Below are 6,944 nucleotides of genomic sequence, written 5' to 3' on the forward strand. Positions count from 1 at the left end.
AATTATACATCAGTGCAATTTGAAATGAAACTTTGCTACAACCAGCCTTTGCTGTAGTACACACATATACCACTAAACCTGTCTGAAATAGAGTTTTTCTTTTATTTCATTATTTGTCTTTGAGTGTCTCCAGGTTGAAGGACTGTTGTACCAGTAAAAATGGCACAAATCTCCTTGAAGACCAGCTCCCTTTTCTTTGGCTCCATATTTTAAATTGCTTTATCGTTGAAATTTTGCATGAAAAGGAAATTAATGGGTTCAAATGAAGTTGTCCTTTAGAGCATGAGTGCTTGTTCCTATGGACAAAACTTTCTCTCCCCTTACCTTTCCTGTCCTGAAACACAGGAGACCAGAGTCAGAAGTTATTTCCCTCTTTCTGCCTTGAGATTATTTCTGCATTGTTTTATGCCTGAAACCCAATAGTCTTACTCCATTGGAAAATACCATCATACCACATGATTCTAGGTGAATAACAAAGATCTAGGCCTTCATTTTATGGTTTTTCTTAACTGTTAATTTATGGTCATGACATAGACTCTCATATTCCTAAACTTCGGACGTTTCAAAAGTTCAAAAAGTATAAGATGTTAGAAAGCAGTGGGTGAGTCCTTTTGATTTTTAACTTATTCCTTATAATGATCCTTGTACTTTACTGGTGTTGTTGTTGTTGTTTTGTTGTTGTTGTTGTTGTTGTTGTTGGAGACAGAGTCTCACTCTGTCATCCAGGCTGGAGTGCAGTGGCACAATCCTGGCTCACTGTAACATCCACCTCCTGGGTTCAACCTCCACCTTCTGCCTCAATCTCCCGAGTAGCTGGGATTACAGGCAATCCACCTCCATTCCCCTAATTTTATTACTAGACTTACCTCAGTCTTCTCTCCACTTGGCATAGATGTCTACTTTTCCATTCAAAACTGATTCATTTTTATGGGATCCAGAGCCTTGATAGCATCTTGAGGATACCAAGGCATTCATTCATTCATTCTAACACTATTTATTGAATGGATACTACTTGATTGGCATGATGTTAGATACTAAGACTACAATAGTGAACAAAACTGACATAGTCCCTGCCCTTCTATGTCACACTTAAATCAAGAGACAATACACTTATAAGTGAAATAAATAAGCAAAAGAATTCCTGAAGGGAATGTATAGGGAGATGTGATAGAAAATAATGAAGCTGAAATGGATGGATTTTTTTCTTAGGTAATGTGGCCAGGAAAAACTTCACTAAGAGGTAACATCTAAGATTATTCATGAAGAATGAAAATGATCAAGATGTATAAAGAACTAGGGAAGAGTGTTTAGACTTAAAAACTCAAAGGCCTTTGATAGAAAGGAGTTGGAGTTCTTCTAAGAACCAGCAAGAAAGTGCCTCAGGAGCAAACTGAGCAGAAGGGTAGAAGCAAAAGATGCCATTCTCAAGGTGGTCAAGGGCTAAACCACCCAGAACCTTTCCATGATTGTAAGAAGGTAGGCCTTGATGTAAGTGAGATAGGAATCCACTGAAGAACCTAAGCAGGGAGCTGACATGCTTAATGTTCATATGTGCAGCATGGACAACAAATTGAAAGAGGCAGCAGGATTGCAGGGAGGGCAGTAGGTGAAAGAGGAGGCAGTGAAGTCAGAAGTCTTCCTCAATGGTCTAGAGAGGGTCAAACAACTACTTGGTTAAAGGATTAGAGGTGAAAATCAAGAGGAGTGAATTTTTGCAGTTTTGGAAACTAAGAGAATTTACTGATGTCTAGAATATTGGGACAAAAATGAAGGAGGCCAAGATAGTGGATTTAGACTATAATTGTGAATGCTGAAATCCTGAAAGATCAAAATCCTGAAAATATAATTCTGGACAAAATTTTATTTTAAAGACATGTAAATTCTTAAAATGTTGGTATATTTGTTTGAAAAACATGACGGAACTCTTCATAAGCTGCTTTACAAAATAAAACTGTCAACAACAACACACATATTTTTGCAAGCATAAATAGTTATACTAACAACAGTCACACAAGTATACAGTTATAAGCAGATGAACCATATTCACAAAGAAATAAGTCAAAAAGCAAATATATAAGCACATATCTCTATGGTTGGTAATTGTCTGCACCCAGCTTTATATTAATAATTGCAGTCATCTGAAATACTGTAATGAAAAACCTAAGTCTTTTGATGAGTTTGATCAAAAACCTCAATGGATCACGAGTGCATATGCAATCACCCAAGAGCCGAGATCTTGAGAAATTTTATCTTTCACAAATGCAGATATATAACAAAAAGACATCTTTTTATTTATTGAGGAAGTTTCTATGTTTTTCGTACATGCACAATGGTTATGCATGGTCAACTTTGTTGCTTTGAAATCTATTTTATCAGATGCGAGAATTGCAACTCCTGCTTTTTATTTATTTATTTATTTTTGCTCTTCATTTGGTTGGTAAATCTTTCTCCATCCCTTTGTTTTAAGTCTTTGTGTATCTTTGGAAGTGAAATGGGTCTGGATGTAGCATACTGTTAGGTTTCGGCTATATCTTTTGATTGGAGGATTTAGTCAACTTAAATTTAGGGTTACTGCCATTTGATGTTAACTGGCTATTTTATCCATTCGTTGATGTAAATTCTTCTTTATGTTGATGCTCTTTACTTTTTGGTATATTTTTAGAAAGGCTAATACTGGTTGTTCCTTTCTATGTATAATGCCTTCCTCAGTACCAAATCTGTATTAGGCTTCTCCAAAGAAAAAGAAACAATATGTATATAGATATATTAGAGGAAATTTATTAGGGAAATTGGTTTATGTGATTATGATGGCTGAGAAGTCCCATGACATGTGATCTCCAAGGTGAAGACCCTGAGATGGCCACAGCCTGGATCAGTCCATGTCTGAAGGCGTCAGAGCCAGTGAAGCCCATGGTGTAACTCTCAGTCTGAGGCCAAAGTCCTCAGGACCCAAGGACCTGCTAGGGTAAGTCCTGGAGTCCAAAGGTTAATAAGACTGGAGTTCTGATATCCAAGGAAGCAGAAAAAAACTGTCCCAGCTCTCAGAGACAGACCAGGTTGCCTTTTGTATTTGTTTTCTCTGGTCCCCAGCTGACCAGATGGTGCCTGCCAACACTGAAGGCAGATGTTCCACCTAGTCCACCCAAACTCACACTCATCTCCCTGGAAACATCCTCACAAGCACACCCCAAATAATGCTTTATTAGGTTTCTAGGTATTTCTTAATTAAATCCACAAGTCCCCCACTCATGAACTTGGCATTCATGCACATCTCCTTATATAGTACTTAATTTCCAAAGAAGGACAACAGCAAGGGAGTAATTTCCTCCAAGATAATGCAACTAACAGGACTCAACTATTTTTGCATAGAACCACAAACACAGAATTTGGGTTTTAGGATTTCAACATGTGGGATTTCAATCTTTCAAAATTCTGATTTGGGGGATTTTAGGCTTTAGGGATTTTAGACTTTAAGAATTTTAATCTTTCAGGATTTCCACATTGGGATTATGGCATTAGGGATTGTGCCTTTCAGGATTATGATCAACACTGCTAGAGGATTATCCTTGGCTTCTGGAGGCTTGTGCTTTCCTTATATGGAAAAGAGTAAAACACAAAAGGGTAGAAGAACAACAAGAATTTTAAGATGATACTTTGATATAAACTGGCAACGATGCAGCCTAGGCATTTTGGTATACAAGCTAATAGTTTATTTTGGACTCACCATACTCCAGATATAAGAGTTTTATGTATAATGGACTGAATGATTCCCCCACCACCAAAAATTTAGATGTTGAAATCCAAACTCCCAATGTGATGGTATTAGAAGGCGGGGCCTTTGGGAGGTAATTAGGTGGTGAGGGTGGAGCCCTCGTGAATTAGATTAGTGTCCCCATAAAAAAAGAGACATGAGAGCTTGCTCTCATTGTCTGTTCTCCACTATGTGAGGCTACCACAAGAAGACAGCCTCCACAAAGTGTCAAGTAATGAGTTGGAGTTTTTATTATTTTTTACATGAAAATCTGTATGTCCAGCATAAATTCAGTGATCATATTTTCCAAATTATGGTTGAACTTATGGGGACAACTGAGTTGAAGCGTATTCCAATCAGAGTACCAAGTGGCCATCATCACATAGCGAATAATGTATTGAGCGCCTTAAAGGAATGGCTCTGCATTTCACCTTTCATTTCTATTTCCTGGAATGTAGTAAGCACTCAAAAAGGGTTAAATATATTAAACATAGCATAGAAAAATTTTTGAAGATAAGCAATTTTGAGGGCAGGATAATTATTTTACTCTTATTTTTAATGTCACTAGGTTTGCAAAGTTTGCAGTCTCAGAGTAAGATTAGTCTTGCAAAGTTTTCCTCATTTGTGTTTTTCCCCATAAAATAAAATAAACCTTCAGTTTTGATAATGCAGCATAAAACACTGGGTTTACTTCGCCCCAGTTACAGAGCAGAGTTAAGCCTTTGGAAGAGAATTAGTACTATCTCATGCAGTAATAAATGTGCAGTAGCAGTTGACATTTAGAAAGCTAGTATTTAGATCTATAAAATTCAGACTTTTAAGGGACAAATTCAAATTTAAAATTATAGCAACTTAATTAAATCCAAGATGTGTATTCAACTACATAGAAAGAAGCCTTTCTTTCTTACAAGAAGTTTACTGGCAAACCACAAAGAAACAAGTATAAATTATTACAATCATCTTTAAACAGAAATTTTGACTCTCTAAGAGAGAGTGAATGCCATCTCCTAACTTTCTTAAATACAGAAGCATTTTACTGATTTTTCACAAAATGTTTTCATTAGGGTAAAGAGAAACTTGGATTTCTCATCTGTCTTATTTTTAAGTGGTGGGGAAAATGTTGAATGTAAGACCACTAAAAGTTCTTCAAAACTCTCCACCAATGTTTAAGTAACTTTAAACTGTCATGTATATTTTGATAAAGTTTTATGCCCTTTTTTTCCCTCTGGGAAAAAGAAAGTGGCAGAATGAATGGCCATGATGAAATGAAATCGATGGAATCTGCACTTAGTTGATCCCCAGGTTGTCAGGTTGAGGTGTGAGCCTGGAGTCCTTAAAAAGCCAAACTCTGTGTGGGTCCTCAACACTACATGTGCCCAAGAGAAGAGAAAGAATAAATATTCATGAGGAAATAGAAAAATATATAACTGATATTTTTCCACAAAGTAGCAATTCTAGTGAAGACAGTAAATAAAGGTGGTTTTCCTCTACTCCTTGGGAAGCCTTGGGAAAACATCAAAATAATTTTATTTTAAATAGGGGAGGAAACATCATCTTCAGTAATTTAGGGCCATGTTTTCTATGTCTGTTTCGAGACACACACCTGCTGAATATGAAGGACCATGAAAGAAAACAGATGCTACATCAGACTGGAAGCAGGATACATTTCTCTTCCAAAAGGAGCATCATGGCCCCATATGGCATATCCAACAATTCTTTAATTAGGGCATGGGCAAGCCACGAAGATGAAAAGAGCCAAATCGACACTGCAGAACGGTGGAACAGAGCCAAAGAAGAAAGCATGCTGACCTGCTATTTTGGTTTTTTTCTTAGTGGACCTCTCAGCTGATGAAGATGGGCAGAGGGAAAGCAGGGTGGGTGGAGTGGGAGCAAGGGGACAGACTGAAGCGCGTGTGGCTTAGGAAGGTTTTGTTGTGTGCATACACCAACCTCCTAAATAGGGGGCTACTTCTAGCACAAAGGAATTAAGGGTATTTGCAACTACATATCTAAGTATAAACTAAGAACCATTTTTATAATTTTTTAATAAGTACATAAAAAGACTTACTTAGAATTAACTGCTCTAACTGAGAATTGGCTGACTTGTAATGGCCTCTAGAGAATGCTAATTTTAAGCAGCATTAAGCAGGCTGTTAAGTGATATTTTTCTGATATTAGCAAGTTTAGATGAACAGAGAAGGAGCCATAAACAAGGTGACTTACTCATCCTGGTTTTCCCAGAATAACCCAGGTTTTAGCACTGAGAGTCCTGCATCCTGGAAAACTCCTTAATCCTAGGAAAAGGAATGGTTGGTCACCCAGGGCAGGAACCACAATTTCTCCAAGATTCCTCAGTGAAGGGGGTCCTAAAGATAGGATTCTAACTATCGTTTGGGCACTGCATGTGGAAAACAGAATTAATGGAGAATACATGCTGGGAGAGATGGGGTGTGGGTAAATGACAAGAAAAATCAAGGTGGCGGAAATCTGTAACCTTACAGAGCCCTTTACCCCTGGTAGGCAATTTGGGCCCTGAGAAGCTTCATACCTGTCGTAAAATGATTATTTGATTTCCAAGTAGCTTTGTAAACAGGATCCTGTTGCTCAAAAGAAGCAACCATAACATAAGGAACTAGAGAATGCTGCAGTTCTCTGATCAGAATCCAGGGAGCCAGCTGTCACATTCCTGCGTGGTAGCAGGGGAAATTCTGGCAGTGAAAAGAGTGAGCTTTATTGAATTGTCCAAAAATGTCGTGGCTTGTGTAACTAATTTTTCTGTTCCATTAGTTGCTTTCCTAGAATTCTCCTCTGGAGAAGTATTAGTCATAATTAAATAAATGAAGTCTTACTGCTACTCCCCTGTGGCACATGATGTGGAGCAACTCACGTGAGTGACCGAAGTCCGTGCCCCTGTTTATTCACTGTCCAGGGCTCAGCCATAACTGTAAATTATAAATGTGTGATGACACTAATTAACTTACTTGTGTGCTTTCTTTAGCAAGTGGCAATCCAGGGAGAAAGGGTTGTTCTGTGGGCCCTGGTTTGAGGGTTGGGAGTAGTTGTGAGAACGTGCGCGATGAGTTACTGAGAAGGAGGTTAAAACGATTAACTAGAGAGTTCTGGGGGATGGAGAAAGACAGGAAAGAAATGAGAAAATGGGAGTGCAGACAACAATCAAAGCCACAATGACATG

The sequence above is a fragment of the Callithrix jacchus genome, chromosome 17 (genome assembly GCF_049354715.1).
Source record: "Callithrix jacchus isolate 240 chromosome 17, calJac240_pri, whole genome shotgun sequence".
Lineage (NCBI taxonomy): Eukaryota > Metazoa > Chordata > Mammalia > Primates > Cebidae > Callithrix > Callithrix jacchus.